At 42.2% G+C, this 16691-nt stretch overlaps 1 long non-coding RNA gene across 1 annotated transcript; it reads right to left on the bottom strand.

Moving 5' to 3' along the window:
• Positions 1 to 6226: 6226 nt before the first annotated feature.
• LOC138359238 (uncharacterized) lies at positions 6227 to 11327 on the bottom strand. Its single transcript, XR_011225857.1, has 2 exons — positions 11219 to 11327; positions 6227 to 6533 (listed from the first exon to the last, which is right to left on the bottom strand). It is a non-coding gene; the product is annotated as an uncharacterized lncRNA (long non-coding RNA).
• Positions 11328 to 16691: the final 5364 nt, after the last annotated feature.

Here is a 16691-nt window from a genome sequence, read left to right as displayed (position 1 = left end):
GGTTAGGTCTAATCTGCCTCCTTGGATGTGGGTAGGTTCATTCTTGTTTAGGATTTGTATTTCTGGAAGCTGGTCCAGTAGATGTGTAATGTGTATGCCGGCTTCATTTGTTTTGTTCGAGCCCAGTGCCAATCGATGATGGGCATTAAAATCTCCACAAATGATTGTGTTTGTTGTTGTCGCGTGTCCAAATAACACAGAGAGATCCATTTCGGCTTGTGGAGACCTGTACACATTGAACACTTCAAGTTTGTCGTGTCTTAGCTCAATGGTGACTCCCATTACCTCTGTCCCTGCTCCACAATTGGGTGGGCTGGTTATGGATTTGGAGATCAGGTCACTTTTTACATAGATTGCACATCCCCTGGATTGCCCATTGATCCATGGAAGGAAGAAGCCTCGATAGCCTGAGATTTTAGGTTCTAATCCGGCTCGAAGCAAGCTCTCCTGTAGTATCAGGATGTCTATGCCTTTGGTTGCTGCTATGCATTTCAAGTGTTGCAATTTAGTGCGCAGTCCTTGCGCATTCCATTGCAGGATCTTTAGAATTCTAGGTTCTTGGAATGTGCTGATAATTCCGTGGTATCCATGGAGTCTGATGAACACGCCATGGAAGTTGCAATTGGGGTATAGGTTCTTAGTGGTCCTGAAATTGCCTCATCAATGTCGCTTTCCGACGACCTGGACTCTATCTGCTTTTTATGGGGGTGCCTCTGCCCTGCTGTCTTGACGGTGTGGATATTACATCTTCGAATTTTTTGAGCTTGTGCTCAATTGTCTTCCGAGTCTCTGTGGTTTGCTTGATTCCATGTGAAGACAGCAGACTTTCGATTAACTCAGTGACCAAAGTTTTGAGCATTGGCCAGAGAGCGTTCAGTTCAGTGGGAGCACTATTTAATGTTGTGCAGGTTGAGGGCCTAGTGGCTTTTAGACCCTTCTCGGTGGTAACTTTGGCACTGGAATTGCTACTCCTATTGGCCCCAGTGTGCTTGCTGGATGAAATGGGAGGCCGACTGCTTTGAACATGAGTCTTGTGTCCTCCATCTTTCTTTTTGTCCTGTACTGTCTTCTCACCCTTCACCATGGCCGATGGTGAAGGGCCGTGTGCCCCCTCTTCCTGAATGGGTAGACCCCACGCGGTTTTAGTGGGCATCGGAGCTGGTATTCGTTTTGGTGGGGTTTCGGCTCCACTGTAGGCGTGGTGGGGTTCGTTTGAAGCCTTTTGAGCCTTTCAGGGCATTTCAAGTTCCAGGCATGATGTGCCTTGGAACAATTTGGGCATTTTGCCTGAACAGGGTGGTTTGCCTTGAATTTATCAATACATGTTTTTGTATCATGGGACTGGCTGCAGACTCCGCACCTCACTGGGCGTTGGCAGCCATCTTTGTGATGCCCAAATCTCTGACATCTAAAGCATCTTAGGGGTTCTGGGGTGTAAGGCCTGTGTTGGAACACCCCCCAGATTCCAAGGTCAAGTTTTTCTGGGATCCGTCCTCTTACTGTGAGAAGGACTTGTCGAGTTTCTTGTTTTGTTCGTACTTGGCATCTCTCTGCTGACACCACATAGTTCAGCTTTTCGAGATGGCCAAGGCCCATATGCAAGGGATAATGGAGGACAATGACTTTACTTATTTTATCCTCTGGTTTCAATTCCTCACATTTTGCGTAGTTTTTTAGAATCGTAGCGGCCGACTCGTCTTTTGGCCTTAGAATGTATTCTCCTTTGAGATTAGGTTTTGCCCTGACCTGGAGCTGGGGGTACTCTTTTTCCAGGTCCACTACAGTAGCGTAGGAAGACTTACCTTCCGTGTGCTGCACTTTGAAGACCGGAAACGTAGATCTAGTCTGAGGCGCTGGGAGAGCTGGAGAAGCTGGAGAGATTAATGGGCGATGGGTCGTCATGGAGTGGCTTGTCCTGTTAGCCTTAGTCACGTGATGCCACTCGCCGTCACTTTCGGAACTGGTGTCCATTATCGATGGTCTTTTCCTACTCTGAGCAGCATTGCTGGATCGATTATAAGTCAATTGGAATTCCATGATGAAATTTCAAATGATCACTTGTGGAGTGGTCTGGTGAGTGAAGGACGTGACGTCTGGTGTACAACTGAGAGGTGTGTGTTGAAAAACGACTGAAAAACGACTGGCAAAACGATGCTGATTTTCAAAATATACCTGGAAAAGATCATTCCTCCCTACACCTGGGGGGTACCTTCGTTAAAATACAATTTCTCCCACCCTACCCATCAACATTGGTGTTCCCCAGGGCAGCATACTTGGCCCTCTCCTCTTTCTCATCTACATTAATGACCTTCCAAATGCCTCCCAACACCTCAAACCAATCCTATTTGCTGACGACACAACCTTCATTTACTCCAGTCCTGATCCCCTTGCTCTAAATGCCACAGTAAATACTGAGCTAAATAAAGTCCATCTGTGGCTAACTGCCAACAAACTCACCCTTAACATTGACAAAACTTTCTATATTCTGTTTGGCAATAAATCCTCTAATCAAATAAATCTCAAAATAAACAATACCCAAATTTGTAACAAATTAGATGGCAAATTCCTTGGCATTCTCATTGACCACAAGCTGAATTTCCAGGGACACATTCTAAACATATCAAAAAAAGTTTCAAAAACTGTGGGCATTCTTTCTAAGATCAGATATTATGTACCACGCCCTGCCCTGGTGACTCTCTATTACTCCCTTATCTATCCATATCTCAACTATGGTATTTGTGCTTGGGGCTCTACTACCCAAAATCACTTACGTCCTCTAATTACTCAACACAAAGCTGCTATTAGGACAATATCCAATTCTGGCCCCAGACATCACTCGGTACCCCTACTCAAGTCCCTGAATATGTTAGACATTAAGTCACTGCACATTCTCTCATGTGTACTATACATATATAAAACGCTAAACTGTAATGCCAATCCTGATCTCAAAAGCTTCATAGAAGGTTGTAACAGAACCCATGAGCACCACACCAGAAATAAATACAGTTTTGATATTCCTAGAGTACGACTTAATCAAACCAGAAATGCTCTACAAATCAAGGGGCCCAGAATGTGGAATGACCTTCCCAACCATGTTAAAGACAGTACCTCTCTCAACCAGTTTAAGTTAAAAACGAAGCTATACCTAATAAATTCCCTGTAACCTACCTTACCCCTCTATTGTCAACCCATGTATGTTTTTTGTTTTTTTTGTTTTTCAAATCAACGCTGTTTTAATGTAATTTTCTGTAATAATTTGTAATTGTATTTGTGCTGTTTCTTCAACAATGTTCCCCCCTCTTTTACCTCTATTTTTATTTGTACTCAACGCATTTTTTTCTTTTTACCCATTAGTTTTAAGCTTTAGTCAGTAGTGTTTTTTCCTGCCCGAAACGCTTTGCGTAATAGTGGCTTTAGGCATTGTATGTACTAGCTCTTATCTATAAAGCCAACAAACTTTGTAAAATCTCTTTATGTATGTACCTTTGCCTAAATAAAAATTATTATTATTATATATTATTATTATTATAAGTAAAAAGGTATACAGAAATAACAAAGAAAATAGATATGAATACTATTACCTTCGATGTTAGTAGTAGTTGTGCAAGTGAGGAGAAAGAAAAAATATTACGGAGTTGGAAGGAAGTTTCTAAGGTACTCTCGTATCTCATGGAATGTGACGGACAGGGCAAAGGTAGTTTTATTATTAATCATGGATGAAAGTAGATTGATAATATTATCTTGGAACGTTAATGGATTAAAAACTAGAGCGGTGGATGTACACTATTATACTCTTAGAGAGAATATTAACATAGTAGCACTCCAGGAAACTGGGGATAGGGATGGTAACATTCTGAACATGAAGATGAACATGTTGAACATGAAGATGTTCAACTGCTGGGCGAGCCCTCTCCTACTCATCTGAGGGGAGGGAGATTAGATTATGCTTGTTTGATAAATGCTGAGGGCATAGAGGAGAATTGTCTTACTGTGGATGAAATGCTAAGAGATTTTGCATTACAAATACAGCTTAAACTAGATAAAAAGCATGCCTGCCTTCAGAGGAAAAGCTTAAAGTTTAATAAGGGAGAATTAAGGGGTCTTGTTGGTCATATTAAGTCTTGGTATGATACTTATAAGCCAGTTTCGGCAGAAGCATTTTATTAAGATTTAATTAAGGAGGTAGATGTATTTAATGCAACATTGAACCGGAAAACATCTGGTATAGAAAAGCATCCCCCCATAAAAGTGTGCGGAGAAGAGAAAGGAAATTTGGAGCAAGTATTGGCAGGAGTTTGCAGAGAAAGTTAGGAGTAACAAACTTGAAGGAAATCTGGCAAGACATAAATGAAATAAGGGGTAAAAAGCATAATTTTGTTGCACATCCTGACCCGTAAGGAATTGCAAAAGGTCTCGTAAATAAATGGGCGGAAGCTGCCAAACTTAGTTCATTTAATTACCCGCTGTAACGAGAGAGTCGTTTGATTCTTGGAAAGATCTAAGAAAGGATTTTATACTTACAGCAGGTAACAGTGGTGATGTCACTTGCACAGGTATTACCAGAGAAGAACTAATAACGGCGATTAAAGTTGGGAAATCTACCGCCCCCTGGGGAGGATGGAGTAACTTATGAAATACTTAATGAACTTGCCATTATGACGAAAAGCCCGCTGTTAGACCTCTTTAATATTAGTTATAAAGAGGGCAGAATTCCCAGTAAATGAAAAAGAACTATGATCATCCTTATCCCTAAAGCCAATGGAGAGTACAGACCTGTGTCTTTAACCTCGTGTTTTTGTAAAATGATGGAGAGGATCATTTTAAATAAACTTTTGTATATAATAGGTGATCAGCTGTCTAATAATTTTTCGGGTTCCTCAGAGGAAAAAGTACCTCTGACTGTATTATTAAATGTCTAGCTAATGGTAATGATTATTATAGAATTTTTATTGATTTATAAGGAGCTTTTGATAAAGCCAACAAAGAGGTTATTTTATATGAATTAGCTGGTCTTGGTGTTGAAGGGAGATTATTGCGCTGGATAGGGGATTATCTTCAGGAAAGGAAGGCTCAGGTGTGGTATCAAGGTTGTATGGTTCAAGGTTCAAGGTATCAAGGTCAAGAACTCTGCACACCTCAGGGAGGAGTGTTGAGTCTCACCCTGTTTAATGTACTAATGAATAAGATAGCATCTGAGAAATACTCAAATTGGGTAACTCCAATCATATATGCGATGATATTTTGTTTCAGGGCAAAGATATTTCAAAGTTCAAACAGTGTTGGACAATTTCGGAAACCTGTGTCACCACATGGGACTAGTGGTTAATGAAGACAAAACTAAAGTTTGAATGTAGAAGTCGGAGGCCCATTATATTGGAAATAAACGGTAAAAATATAGAGAGTTAATATATATAAATATTTAGGCATATATGTTGGATATACCTATGAGAGTTTGGAAACTGAGATGAACAGACTGTTGAGTCAATGTCGGAAGAGATTACAACCTCTGAAGGCCTTGGCATGCTGTGGAAAGGAGTGGGAGTCCAAGTGCTACGAATGATGTACTTGAGTACTGTAAGATTTCTTATTGATTATGCTGCACCTGTCATTTCTTGTTTTGGTAAAGGTAGGATGGGCAAGTTGGAGAAGATACAAAATGAAGCCGTTGGGGGTCGTTGTGAGCCGCTGCTACCTAATTTTTGCCCACACTTGTCTTGCAGACGTTTCTCTTCCAATAGAGCTAGTGAACTCTAGTCATGTCTTTCCCTTTGTAACTCATCTGCAATGTATGTACCTTTACCTGAATAAAAATCTAATCTAAATCTATATCTAATCTATATGCTTAGATATATGCAAATGAGAGAGTAATAGAGCGAAACCTTTAAAATACTGAACAATTTGGAGGATATTGATTCATACAATTTCTTCAAAAGGTCAGATGTAACACGAACAAGGAGCAAAGGTTTCAAGCTCAACAAGCCACAGTGTAGGAGTGACAACAAATGCTTTTTAACCCATACGATTATGATCATGGCAATAAGGTTTCTAAAACAGTAGGCATTCTTCCAAAGTCAGACACTGTACTATGTTCCTCGCCCTAACCTAGTCACTCAGTATTATTCACTCATATCTATGTCTTGTCTATTTATGTCTTAAAGGTTACAAGACGTACATTAGTCAATACAATTGGTGCTTAAAATGTTAAGGATCTCTTGTGAAACACGGGTATTAATAAAAAAATTTATTATGTAAAATAAATAAAAAAGGCCCAAGGGCCATGAAGTAACAAGAATGCAAGGCCGGCACAAGCTGGCGTAAGTAGAGAAGACGGAAGATTCTTCATATTAAAAGACCCTGCTTCTCCAAGATGGCAGTCACACCCTGCTTGCCCTGGACAATCACCATATGGAGAAGGACTGTTACTGTGAAGGGAAGTCCACAAATGCAATGCCAGCATGAGTCAGTCTTGAAGGGTAAACGATGATGGCACCCTCACAGTAACACAAAAGCCGAGCAAGCCCAGTGAGGAAGACCTGTTGATGGGAAGGAGGAGAATCATTAGTCACAACAAAATCCACATAGAAACAAAGGAGAGAAAAAAAATAAAGTGGATGTCTTCTTTTTGTATAGACATAATAAATATTGCCATTTGGCTATGTATTTATATGATATATAATAGAATACAGCATAAAACAAAATAAGAGGGGTGGTAGGAGAAGAAAAGATTAGTGTTCAGTGAGAATCCACAAGGTCTTCTCTGAATACTCTATTTTCTTCAAGGCTGTGGGTCCCTACAATTGCACCAGAGGTGGTACACACCCCTATTATTATTTAAACAGGTGAGTAAAAATAGGTGAGTACACACACGGTGTAGCAAACTTAGCCTCCAAACACACACACACACATGGTATCAGCAAGCTTAGCCTCCAAACACACACACACACATGGTATCAGCAAGCTTAGCCTCCAAACACACACACACACATGGTATCAGCAAGCTTAGCCTCCCACACACACACACACACATGGTATCAGCAAGCTTAGCCTCCAAACACACACACACACATGGTATCAGCAAGCTTAGCCTCCAAACACACACACACACATGGTATCAGCAAGCTTAGCCTCCAAACACACACACACACATGGTATCAGCAAGCTTAGCCCACACACACACACATGGTATCAGCAAGCTTAGCCTCCAAACACACACACACACACGGTATCAGCAAGCTTAGCCTCACACACACACACACACACACACATGGTATCAGCAAGCTTAGCCTCCAAACACACACACACATGGTATCAGCAAGCTTAGCCTCCAAACACACACACACATGGTATCAGCAAGCTTAGCCTCCAAACACACACACACACAAACGGTATCAGCAAGCTTAGCCTCAAACACACACACACACATGGTATCAGCAAGCTTAGCCTCCAAACACACACACACACACACACGGTATCAGCAAGCTTAGCCTCCAAACACACACACACACATGGTATCAGCAAGCTTAGCCTCCAAACACACACACACACACACACACACACACACACACACATGGTATCAGCAAGCTTAGCCTCCAAACACACACACACATGGTATCAGCAAGCTTAGCCTCCAAACACAACACACACACATGGTATCAGCAAGCTTAGCCTCCAAACACACACACACATGGTATCAGCAAGCTTAGCCTCCAAAACACACACACACACAGAAAATGGGGACATTGAAACAGTTGATAAACTTGATTTCAAGAGAGAGAGAGGTCACTATGGGGAACTTCAAATTTTTTTAATAAGTAATTAGGCAGACTTGTTGCTAGACAGGGAAGTAAATTAAATGTATGCCAAATTTTGCAAAATATACAATGAAGGCACACAAACATTCATACCAAAACAGAGATGCAGGGCCAGAAAACAGGATTGGTTCAACAGAAATTGAGAGAGGGCCACAGACCAAAAGACACAAAAATGGAATGAAAGACATTGAAAAACTACAAGCAGATGTCAACAAAGTTTTCGATTGGGCAGCAGAAAATAACATGATGTTTAACAGTGATAAATTTCAGGTATGGCAAAAATGAGGATCTGAAACATAATACAGGGTACAAAACACAATCGAATCTTCCCATAGTAGAAAAACAGCATGTCAAGGATTTGGGAATAATGATGTCCGACGATCTAATGTTTAGGGAGCATAACCAAGCAAATATTGCGTCAGCCAGAAAAATGATCGGATGGATTATGAGAACTTTCAAATCCAGGGATCCCATCACAATGGTTGTACTCTTCAAGTCACTTATGTTGTCCCGTCTCGAGTACTGCTCAGTATTCACTTCCCCCTTCAGAGCAGGAGAGATTGCTGAAATAGAGGGAATACAGAGAACATATACGGCACGCATAGACGAGATAAAACACCTAAATTATTGGGATCGTCTCAAAGCTCTCCAAATGTACTCTCTAGAAAGGAGACGAGAGAGATACCAAATAATATACACATGGAAGATACTGGAGGGCCAGGTCCCAAATCTACACAGTAAAATAACAACGTACTGGAGTGAACGATATGGAAAAAAATGCAAGATTGAACCAGTGAAGAGCAGAGGTGCCACAGGCACAATCAGAGAGCACTGTATAAACATCAGAGGTCCGCGGTTGTTCAACGTCCTCCCAGCGACTATAAGAAATATTGCCGGAACAACCGTGGACATCTTCAGGAGAAAACTGGACTGTTTTCTAAGAGAAGTTCCGGATCAGCCGGGCTGTGGTGGGTATGTGGCCCTGCGGGCCGCTCCAAGCAACAGCCTGGTGGACCAAACTCTCACAAGTCGAGCCTGGCCTCGGGCCGGGCTTGGGGAGTAGAAGAGCAGAACCCCATCAAGCAGGTATCAACATAGAAAGAAGCCAAACCCCCAATCATACCAGCGATACAAAGATGCGAGAAACAACTATACAGCAGTAAGGGAAGAGGCAGAAAGAAATTTTTAAAAAGGGATAATGGATAAATGTAAAACAGAACTGGGCCTATTCTACAAATTCATAAACAACAAATTGCAGGTAAAGGATAATATCCAGAGGTTGAAAATAGGAAACAGATTCACAGAAAATGATAATGCAATGTGTGAAACATTAAACCAAAAGTTCCAAAGTGTGTTTATACAAAATGAAATCTTAAGAGAACCAGACACAATAAGAATTTCTGAGAACATCATAGAGCGTATAGAGGTGTCTAGAGATGAAGTGGAAAATATGCTAAAGGAGCTAAGTAAGAACAAAGCAGTTGGTCCAGATGGAGTTTCACCATGGGTTCTGAGAGAATGTGCATCTGAGCTCAGCCTTCACTTCACCTGATCTTTCAGGCATCCCTGTGTACAGGAGTCATAGCAAACATGTGGAAAAAGGCTAACATAGTTCCAATCTACAAAAGTGGCAACAGGGAAGACCCCACCCTCTCAGTTATAGACCTGAATCATTGACAAGTGTAACAGTGAAAAGATTGAAAAAAAAATAATAAAAACTAAATGGGTAGAACACCTGGAGAGAAATTATATAATATCACACAGACAGTATTGTTTTCGATCTGGAAGATCCTGTGTATCGAATTTACTCAGTTTCTTATGATTGAGCCACAGAGATTTTAAAGGAAAAAGGTAGTTGGGTTGACTGCATCTATCTAGACATAAAAAAGGCTTTCGACAGAGTTCCACATAAGAGGTTGTTCTGGAAACTAGAAAATTTTGGATGGGTGACAGGTAAGCTTCTAACAGGGATGAAAAATTTTCTGACTGATAGAAAAATGAGGGCAGTAATCAGAGGCAATCAGACTGGAGAAGTGTCACAAGTGGAGTACCACAGTACATGCACCAGAAATGTTCATTGTCTACATAATGATCTACCAGTTGGAATACAGAATTATATAAACATGTTTGCTGATGATGCTATGATAATGGGATGGATAAGAAATTTAGATGATTGTCATGCCCTTCAAGAAGACCTGGACAAAATAAGTATATGGAGCACCACTTGGCAAATGAAATTTAATGTGAATAAATGCCATGTTATGGAATGTGGAATAGAACATAGATCCCACACACCTACAAATTATGTGAGAAATCTTTATATAATTCTGATAAAAGAAAGAGGTCTAGGGTTGATTCTAGATAGAAAAACTATCACTTGAGGCCCACATAAAGAACGTTGTGTGAGGAACCTATGCCACGCTTTCTAACTTCAGAATTTCGTTAAATACATGGATGGCGAAATACTAAAGAAATTGTTCACGAGTTTTGTTCGGCCAAGGCTAGAATATGCAGCGGTTGTGTGGTGCCCATATCTTAAGAAGCACATCAACAACTGGAAAAGGTGCAAAGACATGCTACTAAGTGGCTCCCAGAACTAAAGGGCAAGAGCTATGTGGAGAGGTCAGAGGCATTAAATATGCCTAAACTAGAAGACAACAAAAAGAGGTGATAAAATCACTTTGTACAAAATAGTAACAGGAATTGATAAATCGATAGGGAAGATTTCCGAGACCTGGAACTTCAAGAACAAAAGGTCATAGATTTAAACTAACTAAACAAAGATGCCAAGAATATACAAAAATTTCCTTTCGCATACAGAGTGGTACACGGTTGGAATAAGTTAAGTGAGAAGGTGGTGGCGGCCAAGACCGTCAGTAGTTTCAAAGCATTATGTGACAAAGAGTGCTGGGTAGACGGGACACCACAGAGCGTAGCTCTAATCCTGTAAACTACACTTAGGTAATTACATATGGTGTCAGCAAGCTTACCGTCGAAACACACACAAACAGCCTGCCTATTATTCAAGGCCTTCTCTGAGTACTCTCTATTTTCTTCTCTGAGGCTATGGGTCCCTAATCTTGCACCAGAGGTGGTACAACTTTTAAGTTTCTAACTACTGCACTGAGCACCTGATTTTGGCAAAGACTTCTTAGTACAATTGTCAAGGACATAGTTCTGGTATTTTTTTGTTTATAAATATTCAGGTATAGTTAATGTCAAAATGTTTCAAACTCAACAATTTATATTTCAAAACAAAAAAAGTAATGAAAACATTACAAAACATTAAAATATAGCCTAATTAATTAATTAATAAAATAGCACAACTCTCAGAATGTCTAAGGTGCTTTGAGCAATGAAGTAGTTAATTTTATATATATAATATTATATATATAATATATATTTACCTGTGACTAATGCTTAACAAAAATTTGATCTCTGTGAAAATTGGTCTCGTCATTGCTAGGAGATATTTTAAGACCATGATTTGCTGTGGATGGCACTGTAATCTTCAAGTCATCAATCTAAAATAGAGGTAATCTTTTAAAATGTAAATTTTGTATAAAAAAAATGCAAAAATAAATTGCAAGAATAATATGAAGTTATTATACAATTTTTTTTAATTATTTAAATATTTGTGAGACATTATTAAGAAATGTATGAAGTACAGATTCTCTAAGACCTGATATGTATCTGCTTATGTTCCACCACATTACATTCAGGGCTGAAGAGAAAACACAGCCAGTAAGGTAATGATCACTTAGGATGGACTGGGATGCTACATGTAGGTTGGGGCTAAGCTGTGTGAGGCTAGGATGCCCAGCCTGCCTTGTCTAGGCTGTGCTGGGCTAGGCAACACTAGGAAGGAGTTAACAATCTCTGGAGTGCCTTACTTTTCCTGATATCCTTAAAAAAGCAAGAATGATGCCATTTTATAAAGGAGGCGAGACAGCAGAAATAAACAATTAAAGAAAAATATCAAATCTATTTATACTTTCAAAAATATTTGATTTTTTTTTTTACAAACATCTCTTCCTACTTTGTAAAATTCAACATGAATACAAACACACACACACATCCCTAGGAAGCAGCCCATAGCAGCTGTCTAACTCCCAGGTACTTATTTACTGTTAGGTGAACCAGATACTGTATAGAGAATAACCACAAAATGCTATCTTTATAAGAACTATCTTGTAAAGCCACTAGTACACGCAGCATTTCAGGTACACGCAGCATTTGATATATATATATATATATTATATATATATATATATATATATATATATTATATATATATCATATATATATAATATATATATATATTATATATATATATATATATATATATATATATATGAGTGTCAGACCATGGAGGAATGATTTTTTTTTATTTAATTTATATAAAAAATTATTCCTTCTGAAGATGTATTAATAGATGAAAGTACTTAAGGAAATTCCTGTTTCAATTCTTCCTCCGTGGTCTGACACTGACACATTTTTCATCAAGTGTTAATTTTTGTGATTTACACACACGTGACATGTTTACACACACATTATTTATATTATATATATGTATATATATATATGTTTCATTGAATATGACCGCATATTCTGTATTTATTATTTTTTGGTTTAGGGCTTCTATCCCTCTAACTATTTTCTTAGCATCAGGGCTTAATTGGAATAGGAGTTCTCCAAAACTCATTTTCGTACTTTTAAGGTGAAGAAAGAAGTGATTTACTATAGAGTGTATTACACTTATTTGTATAATTTGCACGACGTTTCGAACCCTCCATGGTTCATTCTCAAGTGAACAGATCTTACAATACTTGTTGATTTTATACCCGCATTAGGTCAGGTGATAATACAATGAAGGTGAAAAACATGGGGGGATACATAAGGGATAAACATAGGGGCTGCAGAAGGCTTATTGGCCCATACGAGGCATCTCCTATCCAAACACAAAGATTAATCCAGTGTAATTGGCCTGTTATGTTGGACATTGTCTTCTGTGTTGGCATCGATATGTTCTTGTCTTGTCCTTACTCTCATGGTGGGTAGAGTAAATAGTTCCGTGATTTGGGTGTTCATGGTAGGTCGCTCTATTCTTATGTGAATTGCCTCAAGAATTTGTAATCTTCTTGAATCTTGGGTTTTGTCTATTATGCAAGTATTCTTGTTCAACATTTCTCTTGTTAGAGTAATGTCATGGGCTTGTCTCATGTGATTCCTAGGGGCACCAGATTAAAGATGGCATGTCAAACGCCTCGTCAGCTTGGTCGACGTCATACCTATGTACTTACATTGAAGGTTACATCCTTCGTGGGGGCAAGTGTACATGTATACAACGCTTGACTGCTGTAGAGGGTTCTCCGTCGGCTTCGGGCTGTTTTTGATAAGGAGTTCGGAAGTCTTCTTGGTTTTGTAGAATATTATCAGGTTTATGTTTTGGTTAGGAGTAGTGCTTTTTACTCCTTTACGGAGTAAAAAGTGAGGTGGCGCTTAGACAGCAACACCATTTATGGAGTGGATAGGTGGGCGTTTGTGTCTAAGCCTGTAAGTGAGTGTCTAAGCCCTAGAGCGTCCCCAGTACTAATGACGTGTCTGATTACAGAGTCGACCTGGGACTGCTGTATTGGACGATGTGGCAGTCTACCCAAGGCAGCCAAAGTCTCTCCACGTGTTTGCTGCAGAAGCTGTGAGTCACCCCCGGACGAACACTATTGAGAGTGTTAGCCTGCCTGTGACGGGGCAGTACCAGGAATCGTCTTATCCGGGGCTGGCTGTTGGAAGAGACTAGCCACTGTGGTGCTGAGAGAGGAGAGTGATCAGCAGGATCACACGAGGCTCCTGCCTAGGGCTCGCAACCCTAGTATCGGTCGTGGAGTGGCCTACACAGCGGAGCTGATCGGAACCTGCCAGCTACAGGCTGGATTTGTGGTTGAAGGCCTCCACGACGGAGCACCCAGTGGGACTGTGATTTGGCTGGCCTGTGGCCAGGGTAGATTCACCGAGAGAATCAGAGGATTCATCGTGGGCCTCAAAGAAGAGAACCAGGGCTACTCATCGTGAGCACCGTGGAACATCCTGAGTCTTCGGAGGAAGACAAGTTATTGTACATAAGTGTAGTTATAGCTCCCGCATGTGACTGTGATATATTTATTTATGGTGGTGGTAGAAATATATATATCAAGCAGTGCATTTGTATCCCTTCCCCTTTAATTTAACTTGCTTTACTGAACGCACCCCTTGAAAGCCACTACTAGCTTGGGGCCAGATACCCAAACTCTAATAACATCAGAGAAGAACCCGGTTGCGACCCAATAGGGCCGTAAAATGGGGTCAACTACAGCTCATCAGTTGGGGAGTGGGGTCAACTATAGCTCATGGGTTGGGGTATGGAGTCAACTACAGCTCACAGGTTGGGATATAGGGTCAATTACAGCTCATGGGTTGGGGATTGGGGTCAACTACAGCTCACAGATTGGGTTATGGGGTTAACTCCAGCTCATGGATTAGGGTATGGGGTCAACTTTAGCTCATGGGTTGGGGTATGGGGTCCACTTCAGCTCACGCATTAGGGTATGGGGTCAACTACAGCTCATGGGTTGGGGTATGGGGTGTACTACAGCTCACGGGTTGGGGTATGGGGTCAACTTTAGCTCATTGATTGGGGTATGGGGTCCACTTCAGCTCACGCATTTGGGTATGGGGTCAACTACAGCTCATAGGTTGGGGTATGTGGGTCAACTACAGCTCATGGGTTGGTGTATGGGGTCAACTACAGCTCACGAGTTGGGGTATGGGGTCCACTTCAGCTCACGGGTTGGGGTTTGGGGTCAACTACAGCTCAAGGGTTGGGGTATGGGGTCAACTACAGCTCACGGGTTAGGGTGTGGGGTCAACTACAGCTCACGGGTTGTGGTATGGGGTCAACTACAGCTCATGGGTTGGTGTATGGGGTCAACTACAGCTCACGGGTTGGGGTATGGGGTCAACTACAGCTCACGGGTTGGGGTATGGGGTCAACTATAGCTCATGAGTTGGGGTATGGGGTCAACTATAGCTCACGGGTTGGGGTATGGGGTCAACTACAGCTCACAGGTTGGGGTATTGGCCAACTACAGCTCACAGATTGGGGTATGGGGTCAACTTTAGCTCATGGGTTGGGTTATTGGGTCCACGTAAGCTCACGGGTTGGGGAATGGGGTCAACTACAGCTCACGGGTTGGTGTATGGGGTCAACTACAGCTCACGAGTTGGGGTATGGGGTTCACTACAGCTCACGGGTTGGGGTATGGGGTTCACTACAGCTCACGGGTTGGTGTATGGGGTCAACTATAGCTGACGAGTTGGAGTATGGGGTCCACTTCAGCTCAAGGGTTGGGGTATGGGGTCAGGTAAAACTCATGGGTTGGGGTATGTGGTCAACTACAGCTCACGGGTTTGGGTATGGGTCACCTACAGTCACAGGTTGTGGTATTGGGTCATCTACAGCTCATGGGTTGGGGAATGGGGTCAATTACAGTTCACGGGTTGAGGCATGGGGTCAACTTCAGCTCACGGGTTGGGGTATGGGGTCACCTACACCTCACGGGTTGGGGAATGGGGTCAACTACAGTCACAGGTTGAGGTATGGGGTCCACTACTGCACATGAGTTGGGGTATGGGGTCAACTATAGCTCACGAGTTGGGGTATGGGGTCAACTACAGTCACAATTTTGGGTATGGGGTCCACTAAAGTTCACGGGTTGGGGTATGGGGTCCACTTCAGCTCACGGATTGGGGTATGGGGTCAACTACAGCTCAGGGGTTGGGGTATGGGGTTCACTACAGCTCACGGGTTGGTGTATGGGGTCAACTACAGCTCACGGGTTTGGGTATGGGGTCAACTACAGCTCACTGGAATTGGGTATTGGGGTCAACTACAGCTCACGAGTTGGGGTATTGGGTCTACTACAGCTCATGGCTTGGGGTATAGGGTCAGTTTTAGCTCACGGGTTGGGGTATGCGGTCCATTACTGCTCATGGGTTGGGGTATGGGGTCAACTACAGCTCACGGGTAGGGGTATGGGGTCAACTACAGCTCACGGGTTGGGGTAAGGGGTCAACTACAGCCACGGGTTGATGTATGGGGTCAACTACAGCTCACGGGTTGGGGTATGGGGTCAACTACAGCTCACGGGTTGATGTATGGGGTCAACTACAGCTTACGAGTTGGGGTATGGGGTCAACTACAGCTCACGGGTTGGGGTATGGGGTCATCTATAGCACACGGTTTGGGATATGGGGTCCACTACAGTTCACGGGTTGGGGTATAAGGTCAACCACAGCATATAGTTCATGGGTTGATGTATGGGGTCAAATACAGCTCATGGGATGGGGTATGGGGTCAACTACAGCTTATGAGTTAGGGTATGGGGTCAGCTACAGCTCACAAGTTGGGGTATGGGGTCAGCTACAGCTTATGGGATGGGTTATGGGGCCAACTACAGCTCACGGGTTGGGGTATTGGGGTCAACTACAGCTCACAGGTTGGGGTATGGGGTCAATTGCAGCTCATGGGATGGGGTATGGGGTCAACTACAGCTCATGGGTTGGGGTATGGGGTTAACTACAGCTCATGGGTTGGGGAATGGGGTCAACTACAGCTCAAGGTTTGGGGTTTGGGGTTTGGGGTCAACTACAGCTCGAGGGTTGGGGTATGGGGTCACCAACAGTCACAGGTTGGGGTATGGGGTCAAATATAGCTCACGGGATGGGGTATGGGGTCTACTACAGCTCACGGGTTCGGGGTATGGGGTTAACTACAGCTCATGGGTTGGGGTATGGGGTCAACTACAGCTCACGAATTGGGGTATGGGGTAAACTACAGCTCAT

Source organism: Procambarus clarkii, chromosome 90, assembly GCF_040958095.1.
Source record: "Procambarus clarkii isolate CNS0578487 chromosome 90, FALCON_Pclarkii_2.0, whole genome shotgun sequence".
Lineage (NCBI taxonomy): Eukaryota > Metazoa > Arthropoda > Malacostraca > Decapoda > Cambaridae > Procambarus > Procambarus clarkii.
The sequence above is the reverse complement of the archived record's forward strand: the minus strand, read 5'-3'. Positions and strand labels throughout refer to the sequence as shown.